The sequence below is a fragment of the Terrapene carolina genome, unplaced genomic scaffold (assembly GCF_002925995.2).
Source record: "Terrapene carolina triunguis isolate 2854851 unplaced genomic scaffold, T_m_triunguis-2.0 Scaffold23, whole genome shotgun sequence".
NCBI classification, from domain to species: Eukaryota; Metazoa; Chordata; order Testudines; family Emydidae; genus Terrapene; species Terrapene triunguis.
Window position 1 is genome coordinate 21,246,042 of NW_020664374.1, and position 22,322 is coordinate 21,268,363.

Sequence of the window (22,322 nt, forward strand, 5' to 3'; positions counted from 1 at the left end):
TTCTGCATGTGAAATGAAACACAAAATGCCAATTGCCTCTGGGGCAGGGATGGGGGAACTTCTCTATATTTAAAGGAGCAGTACTCAGAAAACAGAATGACACTTCCTTTCAGTTACCTAGCTGCACACCACATTGGATAATAACTGGATGCTTGTAAAGTCGAAAAAACAATAAATGACCTCAGTACAGCTCTTCTAAAATCATGAAGTACAGTTCAGAGATTAAAAAGCACTTTGAAATTTATAAAACAATATGTAAACTATGTTCACTTTGCACAGTAATATGCATTGTTTGTATTTGTGTTGTTTTATTGCATAGAGTTGTGTTTTATTGTATATTATAATTGATTATTATTATATTGTGGTAGTGCCTAGAGGTCACCAATTAAGGACTGGGGCCTATAGTGCAAGGCACCATAGCTGTACACACACAGAGTCTCTTTTCCAAAGAGCGAATCTAGAGGCAAGAGATGAGAAGTAGATGCCAGGAGGTCAGGGATGGTGAGGAACACGAGTACTAGTGAAGAGTTTGGAGTTCTGTAAAAAGCAGTAGTCGCAGCACACCAGCTGACTAACCAGTATCAAACATATTTTAGCCATATGTGACCCAATTCTATGGATACCATCTTGAATTGGTTTGGCAATTTTCATTGCCATTATGTGTTTTCAGCATGTATTCTGTGAATTTGGGCACTTAGGAATGTTTTTGCTACATGCTTTAATTCTACTGATCAAAGTACGACTGAAGCGAGTGTGTGTGAGGAAGACATATATAATGCTGCTCCAGGTCCGATTTGCCCAGAATGATGATAACTAACTGATTAAGGCACAATAAAACTAAGCATTGTAAGACCGATGGAGTGAAATCCTGGCCCCAGTGAAGTCAAAGGCAAAATTCCCATTGACTTAAATGGGGCAGGATTTCACCCTCTCAGTTTAATTGTTCTCTTTCTTTTCAGATTCCCCTTTGTTCATTTTATCCGGCCTGCCTTGCTCATAATTCATTTCAGTGATGCACTGTATGCACTTTATCAGTTTGTTTACTTATACTGTCAAAGGCAGACTTGAACTTTTTTTATCTCTCTCCCCATAATATCATCTCACTGCAGCTCTACAAGATTTCCCTTAAATGCATAAAACAATATTCTTATTTAAAAGATATGGCAGTAGTAAAATAGCCACTGCTCATTCTTACTGAGGTATCAAAAAGTGCTTGTTCTGGGAAGAATGTTGTGAGTAATTAGTAGATGTTAATTACTATAAAATTTTGAGGCTGGGTTTAATCTGATATTTTAATATTTGGTACACAGTTTTTAGGGTCAGTGGATTTCTATTTCAGAACCCCACTGTGCATAAAAGATTTGCATTACTTCAAGGAAAATAATACCTGTCCTTTAAACAGATGTATTTCTTTTCAGTTAAAGCAATTTGGTTTCACTGCATGTGAAAGCACATAACATACCATACGTGCAGAAAAATCCTTAAGACTGAGAAAAGCCGCTCTATTCCTATTAAGGCTACATAGAGTAAGTGTTCATGATTTCCAGTTGGCGGGTTGCTTGTTTAAACTGAAGAGGAAATGCACACTTATCACATTTTGTTTTCTTCTCTTGTTCTTTTTTTTTTTACTCATAAGTAGTCATTGCCTGTGTCTGTGATATCAGAGGATGGAAACAAAGCTTCCTCTGACTGCATTTTTTATGAGGTGGCGTTAAAATAGAATAAAATAGCGCCCTAAAGAAATGCTTCTGACGTTGTCCATACGCTAAGAAGACTGGCTTCCTTCCTGGGTGGCATCTGTATTTATTTATGGTCTCCTTTTGCACTGAGGAACTAATCCAAAAATAGTGACCCCTGTACTCAGGAGATAAGAAAATCAGGTAACTCCATTCCAGAATACTGAACGAACTGGCTCAGGAATTGCAAGTCCAGTAGCAAGGATTTTTAATAAATATGTCAAATCAGGGGTGGTACCAGATGATTGGGGAATAGCGAACACTGTACCCCTACTTAAGAAAGGGGGGGGAGGAAGCAATACGGGCAACTACAGAGCTGTTAGTCTGGCCTCAACAGTATTCAAGGCTTTAGAACAAATTTTGAAGGGACATATAATTAAAGACATGGAACTAAAATGCAACACGAGTTTACTACAGGTAGGTCATGCCAGATTAAGTTGTTATCTTTCTTGATAAACTAATTGGCCTGGGGCAGGGTTGAGAGGTTGGGCTCTGGGATGGAGTCTGGGATGCAGGCTCCGGGATGGAGTTTGGGTGCTGGATGCAGGCTCTGGGCTGGGGGTACAGGATGGGTGGAGGGATGTAGGCTCTGGGATGGAGTTTGGGGATGGGAAGGGCTGCAGGCTCTGGAACAGAGTTTGGTTGTAGGCTCTGGGCTGGGGGTGTAGGAGGGAGTTTGGGTGCAGGCTCTGGCCGGGTTTCGGTGCTGGGTGCAGGCTCTGGGATGGGGCAGGGCCTGGGGGTGCAGGAGGAGGTGAAGGGTGCAGGCTCTGGGACAGAGTTTGGGTGCTGGGTGCAGGCTATGGGAAGGGGCTGAGGGTGCAGGCTCTGGGACAGAGTTTGGATACAGGCTCTAGGCTAGGGGTGCAGGTTCTGGGAGGGAGTTTGGGGGCCGGAGAGGGGGTGGTGGGGATTGCCATCACATGTGGCTTCCTTCCTCCCCTGCTGTCCCTTGCCATAGCCTCACTGGGGGTGGGGGATGGGGCTGCCCCTTGCCCAGTGTTTCATAGAATATCAGGGTTGGAAGGGACCTCAGGAGATCATCTAGTCCAACCCGCTGCTCAAAGCAGGACCAATCCCCAATTAGATTTTTGCCCCATATCCCTAAATGGCCCCCTCAAGGATTGAACTCACAACCCTGGGTTTAGCAGGCCAATGCTCAAACCACTGAGCTATCCCTCCCCCCATAGTTTGCAGGAGTGGTGGGTGGGGTGTGTGGATCACAGGGTCAAACACTCACCGAAGCCCCAGCAGCTGCTCAGGTGAGTCACGGAGGTCCACTCCAGACGTCTCCCGCTGGAAGCCCCCTCGGTGTCTGGTGCCGGGGGAGCGGAGTGGAGGGCTGCAAAGCACGTGTGTGCCTCCTCCCCTTCTGAGGTGCAGTAGCAGCAGCAGCTGCCTCAGCCTACTGCCGGGGTTGCTCTTGTGCTGTGCTGTAGCTGCCGGCAGCGGAGGCCAGGGAGAGCTGGCCGCTTTCACTCAGTCAGGGGCACGGTGGGGGGTGGGGGCGCTCCAGGCAGGGCTGGGGGAGAGACCCAGCTCCAAACATTGGTGGAGCAGGGCCCCCAGCCCTGAATATTGCTGGAGACTGGGCACCACAAGAGAATATAACTCGCTGCCCCTGTCTATGCCTTTATCCAAATCATTTATGAAGATATTGAATAGAACTGGACCCAACACAGATCCCTGCAGGATCCCATTCAATATGCCCTTTCAGCTTGACAGTGAACCATTGATAAGTCCTCTTTGAGTATGGTTTTCCAACCACTTATGCACCCACCTTAGAGTAGGTTTGTCTAGGCTATATTTCCCCAGTTTGTTTATGAGAATGACATGTGAGACAGTATCAAAAACCTTACCAAAATCTAGATACATCACATCTACTGCTTCCCCCTATCCACAAGGCTTGTTACCCTGTCAAAGAAGGATATTAAGTTGGTTTGACATGGTTTATTCCTGACAAATCCATGTCGACTGTTACTTATCACCTTATTATCTTCTAGGTGCTTACAAATTGATTCTTTGATTATTTGCTCCATTATCTTTCTGGGTACCAAAGTTAAGATGACAGGTCTGTGATTCCCCTGATTGTCCTTATTCCCCTTTTTATAGATAGGTACTATATTGCCCTTTTCCTCTGGACTGGAAAAGGCATCTAACTTATCTAAATATTCTTTAACCCGCTCTTTCCCTATTCTGGCTTGCATTCCTTCCTCCTTGTTATTAATATTAATTGTGTTGAGTATCTGGTCACCATTAATCTTTTCAGTGAAGACTGAAGCAAAATAGGAAATGAACTCCTCAGCTTTCTTGATGTCATCTGTTATTAGCTCTCCTTCCCTGCTAAGTAGAGGTCCTACACTTTCCTTCATCTTTCCTTTGCTTCTAATGTATTTAAAGAACCTCTTCCTATTCCCATTTATGGAGTTACACCTTTCTAGGTGTAACTCATTTTGTGCCTTAGCTTTTCTGATTTTGTTCCTACATGTTTGTTCTGTTCTTTTTTACTCCTCTTAGCAATTTGTCTATGTTTCCATTTTTTGATTTTTCAGGTCATAAAAGAGCTCCTGATAAAGCCATATTGACCTCCTACTATTCTTCCTATCTTTCCTTTGCATCGGGATAGTTTGAAGTTATCTCCTTGAGAAACTGCCAGCTCTCCGGAGCTTCTTTTCCCCTTAGATTTTCTTCCCAGCTGATCTTACCTACCAGTTCTCTGAGTTTGTTAAAGGCTGCTTTTTTGAAGACCATTGGCCTTTTTCTGCTGCTCTCTCTCCTTAGAATCATGAAATCTATCATTTCGTTATCACTTTCACCCAGACTGCCGTCCATCTTCACATTCACTCCAATTCCTCCCTTTACTTTACCAACAGGTAACAGGTGTCTGGGTAGTTAAAGTCCCCCATTACTACCAGGTCTTGTGCTTTGGGTATTTCTGTTATTTGTTCTAGAAATGCCTCATTCAGTTTCTCTTCCTGATTTGATTGTTTACAGTAGACCCCTATCATGTTGTCATCCCTATTTTTTACCCTTTTTTCCCTTTACCCAGAGACTCTGAACTGGTCTGCCTCCCACCTTCTTCTGGATCTCAGAACAATTCTATGTATTCTGGATGTGTAATGCCACACTTTCTCCCTTTTTACCTTGCCTGTCCTTCCTGAACAGGATTTACCCCTCTATACCAATATTCGAGTCATGAGACTTATCCCACCAATTCTCTATGGTGCCATTTATAATTTATAATTTAGCTTATGTACTAATACTTCCAGTTCTTCCTATTTATACATTTGTGTATAGACATCTAAGCTGCTGAGCAGTTTCCCTGGTTTCCCTAGTGTTGTTTATATGACCCTGTTGTAATTTTCCACATTCCCTGCTCCAACACATTTAACCCTCTGTTAAGATTGCCTTTTTTATACTTACCTGTGGTCTTTTGTCACCTATCCCCTTTGAACCTAATATAAAGCCCTCCTTACTAGGTTGGTGAGTCAGTGCGGCTAGATGCTCTTCCCCTTCTTGGTCAGGTGGATCCCATCACTTCCCAGCAGACCTTCTTCCTGGAACAGCATCCCATGGTCAAGGAAGTCAAACCCCTTCCATCAACACTATCTGCACAGACTTGTATTCATCTTCAGGGATGCACATGTCCTTGCTGGGCCCTTACCCTCAATCAGGAGGATGCACTGGAACACAACCTGTGCCCCTGGCCCCTTCACCCTAGCTCCCAGAGCCCTATAGTTACTGCTGATCTATTCACTCTCAGACCCGGCAATATCATTAGTGCCCACGTGGATGAGCAGCATGGGAAGTGAGCAGAAGGATGGATGTGGGCTCCAGGCAGGCTGCACATCACATCAGGTTGGCAGATGGATGCCTCCATTCCCCGCAGGAGGGAGTCCAAAGTGCAAATAGTACAAAGTCTCCATAGGTACAATGTCATGCACATAAGGACTAATAACAAGAATTTCCGCCACATGCTGGGAGTTCATTGGTTAGAAACAACAGAGGACTAGAAAGATGGTCTATGTTTCAATCATAAGGTGACTATGAGCCACCAATGTGATCCTAGGAGGTATCAGGCAAGGTAATTCCAGAAGAGATAGGAAAGTATTAATACCATTGTACAAGGTACTGGTACGGCCTCATTTGGAACTCTGTGTACAGTTCTGGTCAACCATGTTCAAGAATGATGAATTCAAATTCAAACTGGAACAGATGCAGAGAAGAGTGGCTAGGATGTTCAGAGGAATGGAGAACGTACCTTAAGACAGGAGACTAAAAGGCTTGACTTATTTTGTCTAGCAAAATTAAGGCTGCATGCTTGCTCTCTATAAATATGTCAGGGCAATAAATATGTCAGGGATGGTGAAGGACAATGTTGGCACAAGAACAAATGGGTATAAACTGGCCATTAATAAATTTAGGCTGGGAACTAAGAGAAGGTTTCTAACCATCAGAAGTGAGGTCCTGGAACTGCCTCCCAATAGGAATAATGGGGGCAAATAACCTATCTAGTTTTAAGATGGAAATCGATAAATTTATGAATGGGATTATATGATGGGGATGCTTTGATAGGACTGGACCAGGACTGACTAAATGGACTGGACTCCCTTCCAGATCTAAATTCCAATGTAATTTGAAAAGTAGCAAAGATCTTAAGATAATATCGTTACAGTGCAGATCAATGCTACTCAGCCTTGCAGAGGTGAAGGCCTGCTTTTTTGGTGTCACAATGTAATCCTAAAGCTATATGCTGACTTTGGCCCAGTTGCTCGCTCTCATGCATAGCATACAGGGGGGTCAAGGCAAGAAAGAAACTCTGTGGTGCTTCCTCCATGCTCTTTTGTCCCAAGATCCTCAATGGAGAAAGCAGAGAGACGAGCTCCCCAGCTCCTTGGATTATCTGCCGATTCATCAGATGCCTGTACATCCTCCACTGGCTTGGCTCCTGTAAAGCTCAGGCAGAAACTGAAGCACTAGTCCTGCGCAGTGAATCATATGGATGAACTGCTGCACCTTTGCAGCGCCTCCCTGAAGTCAGTGGAACTCTGTGTGGGTGCAGCATTTCTCCAGCACGTTACACAATGCAGAATCCAGGCCTAAAACTGCTCTGCTGGCAGAAATACACCAGAAGGCAGATGGTGATACTACACTGGCTCCTGCCAAGGGTACACATGGATTACATGGCACAATGAGATGTAATTCACAATTTCCAGCACCAGTTTGCTTGGATGGATCAAACACAATATCTCCTTTTCTTAGTTCCCTGCATGTTGAAGGGGAATAAGGGCTGCCTCTGTCCCCGTTCCCAGCTCCTGGGAGATTGGGAGGAATTCTAGCTCCAAAGCAATGGGCTTAAACTGCAACAAGGGAGGTTTAGGTTGGACATTAGGAAAAAGTTCCTAACTGTCAGGGTGGTTAAACACTGGAATAAATTGCCTAGGGAGGTTGTGGAATCTCCATCTCTGGAGATATTTAAGAGTAGGTTAGATAAATGTCTATCAGGGATGGTCTAGACAGTATTTGGTCCTGCCATGAGGGCAGGGGACTGGACTCGATGACCTCTCGAGGTCCCTTCCAGTCCTAGAATCTATGAATCTATGAATCTTATGACTTAGTGTCCTTAGTGAGCATTTTGGGAAAACTAGCTCAACTTGTAATAATTCATACCAAGACCCATTAGGAATCATTCTCATTCTCTCTCCTTTGATCTAAACCCTCTTGGAATCAATTATAGCATTTAAAGCCTACTAAAGAGGAGGAAGAGGTGTATTGCCCAAGCCCAAGTGCCCGGGGATGTATCCTCTGAAAAGGACTTGAATCTCCACTAGTTTGAATCATGTGTAGTCAGTCACTCCTGTGCAAAGTGGATCTAAAATGTCCCCATTCTGGGGGATGACCACACACCATTCAGAGGAGAATCAGACCTGGGGAAAAGAACTGTGGGAAGGCCGTGCCTGTGATGTGGGGAGTACATTAGGCAGCCCCAAGATTATTCCATGCACAAATGTTTATACGTGGGGAGAAAAAACCCAAGAAGCCAGCCAGCCAGCCAATAATAGAATGTATCTGATGACTTTAAAACTACTCAGAGGCATTTTTATAAAAGCCCCAATCCTTCTCTGCCCAGTTCTAAAGAAAAAAACTCTGCTCCAAATACCTCTCTGGTGAATGACTCTACACTGAGCACCTAAAGTGACCCCAGTGTTACCAACTCTCACAACTTTAGTACTCATGGTGTTTTTCTTATGCTCATATGAGAGTCCCAGGTATCACTGAAAACAAAAGAAATTTCTAGCCCTCCCTGTTGTGGAGAAAAGCTTAAAAACATAACCCATGTGCATCCTACAGGCTGAAATGCCAAATAAAAAGACCCCCCCCTGCTACATTTATTATTTAAAAAAAAATGTCATTATGTTTAAGCCAAGTGTGATTTTTTAGGATCTATCTCATGATTTTTGAATGCTTTGGGTTGGAAATACTGATACCTGCAAGCCAAACCCATACAAAGCACACGTAGGCCCTTTTATTACTCATACCCCATTAGGCCTAACAAGATCCCTTATACAAGTGGCTGGAGCTGCTCTCTCAATTCTTCTGGGTTACATGTGCCTATTCTGCCAGAGTGCCCCTTGCTGCAACTGCACAGGCAGCGTAATCACTTTCTTTTGTGCTGCCACCCTGTAGCTTATGGGAACAGGACTAGGAGCGCCAAGCCAAAAAAAACCCTCTTGGGGCACTAAAGCAGCTGGCAGCACTAGCCAGCACTCTGCAGCGCAGATTTGAATAGGGCTCTGTAAGCATGCACTAGAGAAGGGCTCCCTACCTCTTCTCCCCACTGTAACACAGACACACAAAAGCAATCATAATTTAGCCCCTAGTGTATTTCTAATCACTCTGAGACTAAGAGACTATTTTTCTTTGTGGCTCTGTCACGAGCTTGCTGTGATTCAGAGATGATAGGTCTTTTTTTTCGATTTTGGAAGTGATCTACAAAGAAATTACCACTGGTTTTCCCAACCACTCACCCTCCCCTCTCACCCCCGCTTCTCCTGAAATGAGCTGCACCGGCATAAGCAAAATTGCCAAGTGACAATGATCTGAAGTAGCCCAGCTCTATATATGAAACTGAGAAATAAATGGAAATTGAAGCCTGTGCTTTTATCAGCCTGCAGGCAGCTGGATCCCTTGTTTCATATAACAGAGGAACCCGTCCCTACTTCTACTCGTTTGCAATAGATGCGGCCTCTAAGAATAGATGCTGCAAGTTCCAGTGACAGGTTTTAGTGCTGTCTCTGGAGAAAGAGCAGGCAATCAACAGTCCATCAAGTTAAGAATCTAAGAGGATAAAGACAGCCCAGTAGACACAGGACTAGCATATTGACTAGCTGTCTCTTTACCATTCATTTAGGTTCCACTGCTGTCAAGTGTTTTTGGTTTTTTTTTGCTTTTCTGTCTTTTAATATACCTCACTACACTGATACATGATGCTTCCTTAAGTATTTTGCCCATTTTAGGTTTAAATCTATCCCATCAATGAAGCAAGCCTTAATTAGTTTCAGCAAATACAAGATTACATAGTACCGTGGGGAAGGCTATGGTACAATAGAGAAGTTATTAAATAATAATACTGTTGCATTATTATAGCACAGTACACATTCAAAGTGCTTTACTATTAACTCATTAATCTCCACAACCCCCATGTGAGGTAGGTAGGTAGCTGTCATCATGGCCATTTACAAATGGTGAAATGGATTTAGTTACAGGTTTAAAAGAAATCCAATAAGAGGGATATTTATGGGTGGCTTGATTTGAGCATTCACTTTTAGACTACCCAGGGATTAGCTTCCTGTGGATAGTGTGATAATGAGGCTGGAGTGTATTTTGCAACTATCACTGCTTCTGGCTTTTTCAGAGTTGTCAGGCAAAATGCCTGCTATGACTAGCTGCTTTTACATGCAAGGCAGTGACTTGGCTCAGTGTATGTCTGCAAAGTGCCTGTCACACTCTTGGGTGCTTAATAAACAGATAAAATAATAATAATAATAATTGCTCAGTTGAGCATAGGCGAGACTGGACACCAGATTGCTTTTGCTCAGTTATGTTGCCTAGGAAACATCAACCTGTGGTAGCCACATATTTAGTAAAGCCATTTTAGTTTGTGTCTCTGAGAAAACATTCAGAAAATGCTTCAGTGTAAAACACTTGGGGACAAAATCCGCAGTCACCTACCCACAAAATCTGTTGACACAATCAAGTTCCTTTCAACGATTAAGTCACTTTGGAGTCACAAGGGTGCTGGCCTGGATCTAGGTTGCTGCTGCACCCCCTGTTTGAAGTGGTTTGCATCATAAATAGGGTTTACAATTTTGTTCAATGGTTTCAGCATCCCCCACTGTAAAAACCGTTCCTGGAGATGTCACTTCACTTTCCTTGGCTTTGCCTAAATACCTTTGAGGATCTGGACCTTACTGTCTCTGTTCCTCGGGTGTTCATTTGTAAAATGGAGATAATATGTCCCTATCTCGCAGGGGTGCTGTGAGGATAAAATCACTGAAGAGTGTGCAACACTCAGCTACTGCGGTGGGGGGGAAGGAGGGGCAGAGACGGAGGAGCTATTGCAAAGCTTCAGGGGAAACAGAACAGCAACTGGACAAAAACATCATTCTAAAGTAACAAAAGCTGTAATTAAAAAAACAAAACCCGCCCACACAGAAAAGCAGTTTGGAAGGCTACTGAAGGCACCCAACTCATGTCTACAAGGAAGAGATAAACTACCTTTTGTACTTTAATGAGAACTTGATAAACGCTACCTGGCCCAAAAAAACCCAACAAAAAACAACAAAAACAAAACCCCAAAACTGTTTTCATTATTAAAAACAAAAAAACTTAAAAAAAAAAAGTCTTCCATAAAAACAAAACTCCTGGGAAAGATTTAATTAGTGACTGCAGTATTTCAGAGGGGGGGAAAAAAAAGATGGCAAAGCCTGATGTGTGTGCGCTTGCGCATGCGTGTGATACCGGGCACCATATTGATTTACTGGAAGGAAAGTGACAAAAACTCAAATAATTTTGGAATAAATCTATCTATCTTACCCTCCAGAATCCCATCATTACAGTATCTGAGCACCTCCCAAGAGCTAACAGAAACTATGATATCATGCTCTTTCTTTGCTGATGGTGAGAGATAGCCTTGGTTTCTCTCTTAGTGGTGGTGATGCTGTTTGAATGAAAATAAAAGCTTGAGGTTCTATTTAGGGATGTTCAGGCAGAGAGGTAAATTTCACATTTGGCTATCAGTGCAGTGAGGCTAGTGGTCATGGCAGTGAAGTTCCATAGTCATGGTCCAGCTCCTGTGAAAGTTCTGTCTCTTGCAGACATGAGTCTTCCCTATTGCTTGGCCGTTTCATTTGGAATGCAGTCACTGTGAGTGGCATAGAAGGAGACAGTGTCTGAAGTAGCTAGGGACAATCAGATGGAGAAATTTGAATATCAGGACAGAGCTCTTGAACTACAGTCAGTATTCAATGTGAAGCCATTGCAGGGAGCAGCAGATGGAGGTAATATGTTCCCAGTCAGCTGAGTGGGGCTACCATGTTCTGAGCCAATGAAGCTTCATTGGAGCATTGGTGTCTTTTCTAAATATAGGGCCTGCAACAGTCAAGGCATATTATCCATGCTGAATTACAAGTGCAATATTAGAATTAGATGTTACAAAAGCGTAGATTCACTGCAGCCAGATCTGAGTCTGATAGGATCAGGTACAATCTTCTGGCCTGCTACAGATGGACACAGGCTTGCTTTCTGCCCCCTTCTCCACTGTGGCTATTTGAGTATCCCTGTGCAGTGGGGAGTCCAAGAGGACCCCAAAACTATGGGTTGATTTAACAATCTGTGAGGGTAGATGCCTGTGATGGACAGGGTTGTTAAAGGAGAGAAGAGTTTTTCAAAATGCTTCCTTCTTCCCACTGGCACCCGTCATGTCTGAGTTCAGCATGGTACACAAGGGTCCAGCCAAGCATCCACCCGGCCTTGAATAGTGTCAAATGTCTGCTTGGAACATGTGTCATTGCCCTTCTGACTAACATAAAGGCAAATGAAATGAATACCCTTCAGCCCTCTGTTTTATTTGTAATGATATATTTACTGGTTCTGTTCATATTAATCCTTTTCTGCTCATCTCTGGACCTAGCCATCAGAAGTGAAGATAAGAACAGGTGTTACACGTTCATGACAGAGCTCAGGATACAAAATCCACAGGCAATGCAGCCTTGGAATTTGATAGCTTTCGGTGTACCGGGAACAGCTACAACCATCCTAATAATTGTATATTGTCCATTAAAATATAGCAAAAGACCAAGCAATGCATTGGAAATTGTTTGCATAGTTTTCCAAATCTTTGAAGAGCAATTATCATTTATTTCTGTCAGTACAATTACATGTCCAATTGTCACCATTTGGCAACAGTTGTGAGGTTGCTCCAAGACGGAGAGTGAAAATAAATAATGAACAAATTTTTCTTCCTGACCCCAGCATAATTTGTAGGGGAAAATGTGTTAACAATCCAATGTGCCAGAAACAGTGATGCAAACTGAACACATCATCCATGTTGAGGTTAAAAATGCAAACTTAGAGCTAGCTCTCTCAGGATATGTCTACATTACAATGGAAGGCCAGCGTTAGTGGGTCTCAAGTCAGCTGACCTTTTGCAAGGTCCAGCTCTGCTTGGTTTTTGGCAATTGTCACTTTTTCCTTGACCTCCAAGAGGTAGCTTTTCTTGCTGCTCATTCCCATCTTCCATTCCTTGGCTTTCTGCTTTCTGCTTTCTCTTAATAACCTGTTGGCTTTCTGCTTTCTCTTAATAACCTGTTTGAGATGCTTGTTCATCCAGTTTGGTCTGCAACCTTTCCCTATGAATTTTTCCCCCTTCCTTGGGATACTGGTGTAACCCCTGTGACGCTGTATGGAATATAAGAGACACTTTATGCTATTATAAATACCAATATTATAAAATTGCAATGAATCATGCCAGATATGCCATGTAAGGTATCTGTGAAAATGTTATAATTTGCAAGTTGATAATCTTGTTTATATATTTCTATCACCTTTGCATTGTGAATTATAGATATGTAGGGTATATCTGTATTTCCAAACTTGTGCTATGTTTCTAGGTGACACCCCCGGACAGACTGACATCAGCATAGCCTAGCCTGTTTGATCATTCATCAAGGGTCATCAGCTATTCAATGAATCCATTGAAAAAGCCAGGAACTACACCTTCTGAGTCAGCAAGCCATGTAGAGGCATGCCTGTGGACCAGGGGTCGGCAACGTTTGGCACGCGGCTCGCCAGGGTAAGCACCCTGGCGGGCCGGGCCAGTTTTATTTACCTGCTGATATGGCAGGTTCGGCCAATCGCGGCCCCCACTGGCCGCGGTTCGCCGTCCTGGGCCAATGGGGGCAGCGAGAAGCCGCGGCCAGCACATCGCTCACCAGCAGGTAAATAAAACTGGCCTGGCCCGCCAGGGTGCTTACCCTGGCAAGCCGCGTGCCGAACGTTGCCGACCCCTGCTGTGGACAGAGAACTCTAAGGCTTTTCCGTGCCATGTGCCGTGAAGCTTGTGTTTGGGACAAGCCACATGACAGAAGACTATACAAGGCAGCTGCATCATCTCCATTTTGTCTTCATTCCTGCTTCTTACCTCTGGAGTAACTTTTCCACAAATGAAGTTCTGAACAAAGGACTGAATGACCAATCCAAGCTCTGGATTGTTCCAGAGGGACTTTCTAGCCAGCAAACTCACCAATACTGCTAAGAACCTGATATATAGACTTTGAAGTCTCTGTATGTATCTGAGTGCTTTATCATTTAACAACTCTCTTCTTGTTCTTTTTTTCCCTTTATAATAAACCTTTAGTTTTAGACACTAAAGGATTGGCTGTAGCATGGTATTTTGGGTAAGATCCAAATCTACACTGATCTGGTAATGTGGCTGGCCCTTTGGGGTTAGAAGAACATTTTACATAGTGAGCAGAGTTTTTAAAAAAAGAACAGGAGTACTTGTGGCACCTTAGAGACTAACAAATTTATTAGAGCATAAGCTTTCGTGGGCTACAACCCACTTCTTCGGATGCATATAGAGTGAAACATATATTGAGGAGATCCATCAACTTCATGAAAAAACTCATACAGAGTTTTTAAAATAACTTCTCACTGTACTGGACCTAGGTGCTGATTGGGAGCCAGAGAAAGGAATGCAATAAAGGGGGCTGAGTGATTTCTTTTTTAGCTTCTTGATAACCAGTGTGGGGGATCAGGAGCACAGTTTGTGATCGGTTGGTGAGTCTAACTTCAGGTCAATCGCCAGTTTGGGGAGAATCTGCTCTCCTTTTGCAGCCTACCGTGACCTTGGCATTTTCAGTAAGGGCTACCCCAGGCACACCGGGTCACAACCCCTTTGGGGTTTAGCGAGCATGACTCCTTTAAAACCTTGTCCTGAGGGAGAGAAAGTGCTGATTGTTCCAGGAAGAGGAAGGGCTGGCTCTGGGAGGGGTGTGGAGGGAGGGAGAGGGAGAGGGAGGGAGAGAGAGAGAGAGAGTGTGTGTTTGTGTGTGTGTGTGTGTGTATCTCCAGACAGAAGGGTGACAGTGAGCGGGCCCTCACAGAGTGAAGCAGCCAAGAACCTGCCCAAAGCCTGGGAGGGACAGAGAGGCCAACCTGGGAGGCACCAGGACTGAAGGCAGGAGGAGCACCATGCCAGGGTGGAATCACTGGAGCTGGATCCAGTATCACTGTTGCCCAGAGCTGTATGGGGCTGTGAGAACTGGGGCTTGTGACTTTGCATTGGGAATAAAGGGAAAGGCTGTGAGTGTCTTTGCAAAGAGCGGCAGAAGAGGGCACTGGAGGGATTTGTTGGGAAAAGTTCACTGGTGCCCAAGATGACCAGGAGCAACCAAGACTCACTGCCAGACTGGAACTCTGCCCGGGACCCCTGAACTCTGAGTGCAGACGTAGTGGTCAGTGTCTGCCCTTTCAGACTGTGGTACTGCTGGGCCTGTGGGGCCGTGTGGTAGATGTAACTCTGTTTTACCACTGCCCCATCTTCCCTCCTGTTGTTGTTCTCCAGTCATCCCTCTGTAAATAAATATTTCCCTCTCCTGTATTCATTGTACTATTCTGGTGTGCATGTGTTCACATCGGGGGGTGTGGAACAAAGTACCCCTGGGGTAGAAGGATCTTTCCCTGCTGCGTTCCTGTGTGCGCCTTTTCTTGGCCAGAGCTGCCTGCAGAGCAGACTCCATCTTGGCCATGAGGACACTAAAGTTACACAGGCTTCAGATAGTGTCTGCAACTTTGACTTAAAGTAATTCCAAGCCTCCTCCACATTCAGATGCTTGAATTCTTCCGTCCAGGCCACTTCCCTAACTACTTCCCTTAATGTTTTAGTTTGCCCTTTCAAAATCAAGGGCCTAGTTGCAGACCCATTTTATTTATCCTTCCATTTAGTTTAAACTGAATTAGCTCATGGTCACTCAAACCAAGGTTGTCCTCTTTAACCAGCTCATCTATGAGGTCCTCGCTACTTACCAATACTAAATCTAAAATGGCATCACCTCTTGTTGGTTCAATGACTATTTGGTGAAGAAATCTATCAGGTATCACATCCAGGAATATCTGGATCTTACTGTTATTAGTAGCACTCCTGCTGCACACTATGAGCTCTGTTCAGCAAGTCCAACTGAGACTAACTCCTGATGGAGACTCGTACACTTTTCAGGAATTAATGCACCTCACCAAGCACTTGCGGTGACACAAACAGCATTGTCAAAATAGCCAGGTTTATCAGTTCACTGGAACACAGCATACAAAGTCCTTTAGGTAGCATAGAAAACTGAAGGTCCATTCTGGTTAGCCCAGAGCCCGGCCAACCTGCAGTGAACCCCTTTATTCAAGCTCTTTCTCTCTCTGACCTCGTTGGTCAGCCTCCAGGTGAGAGCCCTGACTCTTTCCAGCAGCCACATCTTATCCTCCCACCTTCCCGGTCCTTTGTTCTCCAGCTGGGGAAAGTTGCTCAGCCTCCCGGTGGTGAGGTGGGGAAATTTGTATCCTTCTGGGGCATTGGTTGCTAGGGCTAGGTCTACACTACAGCGGACTTCCGACCTAAGATACGCAACTTCAGCTACGTGAATACCGTAGCTGAAGTTGCGTATTTTAGGTCGGCTTACCTGGCGGTGAGGACGCGGGAAAGTCGACCGCTGCCGCGCTGCCGCCGACTCCGCTACCGCCTCTTGTCGAGGTGGAGTTCCGGAGTCGACGGTAGAGCCATCAGGGATCGATTTTACCGCGTCCTCACGAGACGCGGTAAGTCGATCCCCGATAAACCGATTGCTACCCGCCGGATCGGCGGGTAGTGAAGACGTAGCCTAGGTGTCAATGTCCATATGATTGGATTTGTCATTGTCTTCTCAAATGCTCCATTGATATGGGGGCCAAGGCTCATACAGCTAAGCAACACCCATACCTACGTCTCTTAGCCTGCTCTGAGAGCAAACCTGGATTTCAGTAAGGCATTTGATAAAGTTTCACATGAGAAATCATTAGGTAAATTGGAGAAGATGGGGATTAACATGAGAATTGAAAGGTGGGTAAGGAGCTGTTTAAAGGGGAAACTACAATGGGTCATATTGAAAGGTGAACTGTCAGGCTGGAGGGAGCTTACTAGTGGAGTTCCTCAGGGACTGGTTTGGGGACTAATCTCATTTAACATTTTTATTAATGAACTTGGGACAAAAAGTGGGAGTGTGCTAATAAAATTGAGGGATGATACAAAGATGGGAGGTATTGCCAAAACAGAGGAGGACAGGAATATCATACAAAAAGAATGGGATGATCTTGAAAACTGGAGTAATAAAAATGGGATGAAATTTAATAGTGCAAAGTGCAAGAGTCGTGCACTTCGGGACTAACAACAAGAATTTTGGCTATAAACTGGGGACATATAAATTGGAAGCCACAGAGGAGGAGAAACACCTGGCTGTACGCTCAATCACAGGATTACTATGAGCCATCGATATGATGTGGCCATGAAAAAGGCTAATGCAGTCCTAGGATGCATCAGGCAAGGTATTTCCAGTAGAGATGTTATTACCACTATAAAAGACACTGATGAGACTTCAACTGCAATACTTCATCTGTGTGCAGTTCTGATCCCTTGTGTTGAAGAAATATGAATTCAGACTGTAACAGGTGCAGAGAAGGGCTATTAGGATGATCAGAAGAGTGAAGAACCTCTTACAAGAGGAGACTGAAGGAGTTTGGCTTGTTTAGCCTAACCAAATGAAGGCTGAGAGGAGATATAATTGCTCTCTATAAATGCAGCAGAGGAATAAATACCAGGGAAGGATAGAAGTTATTTAAGTTAAACACCAATGCTGGCACAAGAACAAATGGATCTAAACTGGCTACCAACAAGTTTAGGCTTGAAATTAGACATAGGTTTCTAACCATCAGAGGAGTGATGTTCTTGAACAGCCTCCCAAGGGGAGCAGTGTGGGCAAAAAACAACCATCCCTAACTGGTCTCTGGACTGAGCTAGATAAGTTTATGGAGAGGATGGTATGATGAGTTTGCTTATCATTACACATGGTCCATCTGCTAGTAGCAAATATCTTCAATGGCCAGAGATGGGACACTAGATGGGGAGGGCCCTCAGTTACTACAGCACATTCTTTCCCAGGTGTCTGGCTAGTGGGTTTTGCTGACATGCTCTGGATTTAACTGATCACCATATTTGGCGTCAGGAAGGAATTTTCCCCCAGGTCAGATTGGCGGAGCCCCGGGGTTTCTTGCCATCCTCTGCAGCATGGGACACAGGTCTCTTGCTGACTTGAAGTAGAGTAAATGGTGGATTCGCTGTAACGTGCACAGTCTTTAAATCATGATTTGAGGACTTCAATAACTCAGCCAGAGGTTATGAATGTAGCACAGAAGTGGGTGAGTGAGATTCTGTGGCCTGTGATGTGCAGGAGGTCAGACTAGAGCAGAAGTTCTCAAACTGGGGAACAACCCCCCTTTACCCTCCCCCCTTCCCCCGTGCCTCATGGGCAGCACAGAATATATTCTGGGGTGTGTGTGAGAAGCTTTAGGGGAAAAAAACTTAACTGTGCACATTTTACCCACAGCAATGAATAACTAGAAGAGCTGATGCCTCCAGACATATCAGGTCCTTGGATGGCGCTGTGCATTTGACTGTGGCGCTGTGCATTTTGACAGATTTCTGTTAAGCTTGCATAGCATTATACGAAGTCATTGCCCTCTGTATGTTAATCCGTTTGCTACGATGTGGTGTGCACATTTAATTGTAAACATCGACCACAATCGCAGTTTTGCTTTTGCTCTTATTACACTGCATCATTGACTCTGTTTGAATCAATGCCTTGCTGTTTTTAATATTTAGTCAGAGTTGCCTGTTGATTTTTTTTTATCGGTATATGTACTTGTGTGGTGGGGGGAGGGGAGGAGGAGCAGGTATAAACTACTACAGACACAAAGAAGGCGGGGGGCACAATAAAATAAATTTGAGAACCAATGGTCCCTTCTGGCCTTAAAGTCTGTGTGGGTGTGGCTACATTGCAATCTAATCCCAGAGTTAGTGGGACTCAAATCAGCTGACTCATGTTAGAGAACCTGGGGCTTGAGCATCTACACTGGGGCTTAACCTTACATTAAGAATTTTCTAACCCAAATTTGAACCTGGGACTCTGGTGTCTACACTGCAGCATGCAGACGCGAGTCAAACCAGCCATATACCAGACACCTTTGTGCCCTCCTGAAATGTGACCATGCTAACCCATTGACCATTATGCACTATGAGAAAATTTTACTGCCCACCCTGAACATTACAGGATGTTTGAATGGGCTGCCAACACATCCTGCTGAGCAATGTGGAGCAGGCCCCTTTTCAAGAAATTCTCTTGCTTGCACTTCAACTCCTGTGTCAGAAAATGGGCCATGGGTTCCATGAGGCGCTGGTGGATATTTAGGCAGCGGTTTCAGACCCACCAAAGTCACCTGACTGAGCTTATGATGGAGGAGGAGGACACAGACATTGCAGACTCTCACTGGCTGATGCTGCTTATTACACTCATTACACTGATGCCCCCTACATAGACCTGCACTTCTGGTGCAGGGCCATAAGCACAGACTGGTGGCAATCACAATGTCATGCGGTTCTGGGATCACCAGCACTAGGTCCCGAAATGTTGCATAAAGAAAGCTACATTCATGGTGCTCTGTGAGCAGCTTGCCCTGACCCGCCAGCATAAAGACCCACAGATGAGGGCATCCTGGCCAGTCCAGAAGCAGGTTGCTATAGCCATCTGGAAGATGGCTACCCCTGGCCGCTACCGGTCTATTGCCAACCAGTTTGGTGTTGGAAAGTCAACAGTGGATAAAGTGGTGGCCGAGGTTTCTGAAGCAATCAGGCGTGTGGTCTACCCCAAGATGGAAGGCTTAAAAGATATTCCTGAGGTAACTGCTGACTTTGAGAGAATGGGGTTGCCAAAGTATGCTGGAGCCATTGATGGGACTCATGTGCCCATAGTTTGGCCGCCTCAAGAAGCATATGAGTACATAAACCACTAATGGTGCTAATCCATTGTTATGCAGGCCCTCATGGACCGCAGAGGGCAATTTATGAACAGCAGTGTGGGGTGCACGGGGAAAGTTCATGATACCAGGGCTTTTTGCCAATCACATTCATGGACCAGCTGGGGCACTGTTCCCACCCAATGACATTGTCATAAGTGGAGTTCCGGTCCCCACCATTATTCTGTGGGACCCTGCATATCCCCTTTTGCCTTGGCTTATGAAACTGTACTCTGATTTCAGAGGCCTTGGCAAAAGAAGGTTTAATTACACCCTCAACAGGCATAGAATGGCTGTTGAATATGCTTTTGGCAGATTGAACAGAAGAACAGCCATACAGGGTCAGACCAAAGGTCCAGTTAGCCCAGTATCCTGTCTTCCAACAGTGGCCAATGCCCCAGAGGGAATGAACAGAACAGGTAATCATCAAGTGATCCATCCCCTGTCGCCCATTCCCAGCTTCTGGCAAACAGAGGTTAGGGACATCGTCCCTGCCCATCCTGGCTAATAGCCAAATCCCATTGGTGATGTCTACACACCTGTTTGGATTCCAGTGTCATCAATGCTGCCCGCACTACTGTGGCTCACGGTGCTCGTCACAATTTTTGTGAAGCCAGAGGTGCACCATTTCCCCCAAACAGAGGGGCCGCTGTATTGGCACTCTCAGCCAGAAAGTACATCCACCCCAGTGTTGCTGGATGCACCAGGGCAATGTAAGTCAGGGATGCTTTGTGCTCCTGCATTGTGGACTTGCATGGCCCAATGGAACAGGGAGAATTGTACCTTTAGGAATGTGCTTACGGGGCTGGGGGTTGCGAGGAGGCTCAGTTATTGTGGGGGGTTTCAGTGCTTGGGGAGGGGGGAGGAGTTTAGTGCCAGGCACTGTACTTATGAATGACATGACCACTTATGAAATGGGGGGCAGTTATTTGAGAGATTGATGTATAAAGTGCTGTCGATCACTGCATTGAGGAATACACTTTGCAGACTAATTGTCCCTGACCATGTGGTTACCTTTATTATTTTGAATACACATCCTATGATGTGAAGCAGTGATAGCAATCAACTTTCTTGATAAAATAAAAAAGCTTTATTCATAAACATGTTTTAGAAAATACAACATTCACCCATTCCCAGGCAGGCCAGCTGCCGTTACCACACCAAAATACAAGTAACAATTAGAGAAAAACAACAACAAGGTGCAGGAACAGGTGGAAACAGTGAAACCATGTACAAGACCCAAACCCCCTCGCCTGGTGCCCCATTCTCCTTTCCCTTCTTTCCCCGTTTGCCACGTACTTGGCACTGTGGGAAGAGAGTGGAAGCATCCACAGGGGAAAGGGTCAGTGTGGAGGGCTGCATCGGGCAAGGTTGCCCTGGACCCAATTGCATGTGTCACCCAGCTATGGCATCTTCCAAGCTGCTTCACACAAGGGACTCAGGCTGTGGTGGGGATGATGCAGCAGGAGACACTACACTTGCAGTCATTAGTGAGATGAGCCACTCAAACAATTTTCTGCTGAGCTCTGTCCTCCTCCCTTAGCTGTCATTTCTGTTCCAGGAACTGCAAAGCAAAGGAACTACACTGAAACCCTGTCCTCAAGCTGTGCAGCCAGCCTGAGCCTTTCCTCTAGCTGCAAGTCCTTCTGTCTTTGGTACTGGACCCGCTTGTTGGGGGTCCACAACTTCAACCATAAGTTCATCATGGAAATGCTTCCTCTTGGAATGGTCTGGGAAGGTACACTGGCCCAGCCTTCTGCTGCACTGTGGCAAGCTGTGGAGTACTGCAGCCAGTAGAGGTCAAGGGGCCTGGACCAGGACAAGACACAGAGTCTCAAATAGCTCACTGCAGGAGCACAGAAAAAAAGCCTTATGGAATTTCCAGGATGTAAAATGATACTTTTCCAAACTGAACTTCAATATGTTGTGAAAGGGATGTTTAAAACCACAGAAGCTCCCTGGACAGCCGGGTTAATCACAGCGAAAGAATCGCAGACACAATGGCTAGTTAAAAAGACAAAAGCTGTTTTTTTTTAGTTTAAAAAATTGCAGAATTACTTGGGATGGGAGGGTGCCATCAATGGCTGTGCTACAAAAGCTTTTTCTATCATTTCAGAACCTCCACATTTTGGAGGACAGAACAGTTCTTGCGGTGCCTAAAGGGAGATGTTATTAAAAGTCGCTGGTACATATGAAGTATTAAAATATATAGTGACTGAACAGCACATCTATAAGTGAAATAGGCTGGTCAGCTCCCTTGATGGGCCTGGAAAAATATACCCTTCCCCAAAATGTGACTACCTATAGGGAGTTCCTGTATCAGGAAAAGTTTGCACCTATAAGCACCCAGGATTGGGTCAGAATTCATGAGGGAATCAACAGGATGCTGCATTAGCTTCCACATGGCTTAGCCTGTTATGGCTGCATGCAAACACACAGAACTCCACACCCATTCTCTCACCTCTGGCACATTTTGGGACAAAATTTCAAACCCCAGTTGTATTTGGGCAAATGATTTTGTCATCTATGCACTGCATGGACTACCTTTAACTGAAATGGACTACATTTGTAAATGGAACACATTTCCACCTCCATCACCCTCCGCTGTTTCCAGATGGCCTGACAGACTATTGAGTGATTATGCAGCATACCTACAGGCATGGCAATGTAAAGTTATTATTTTTAAGAAACAGGAATGGCCCTAGCAAAAATCTGTACCTTTCCAGTAAAAATACACTTTAAAGGTGTTCTTTACTGTTTGCTTTACCTGGTCACCATTTGGCACTCCACGTGGTGGAGAAGAAGCCAAGCCACTGGTAGCATACAGTCTGCCATTAGCAGATACATGCTGCTAGCTGGGGCTTCTCATATCTTTTGCATTGGTTCATGGAGCAGAAATCCCTCCCATTACCATATTAATAAACATTAAAACAGAGTCAG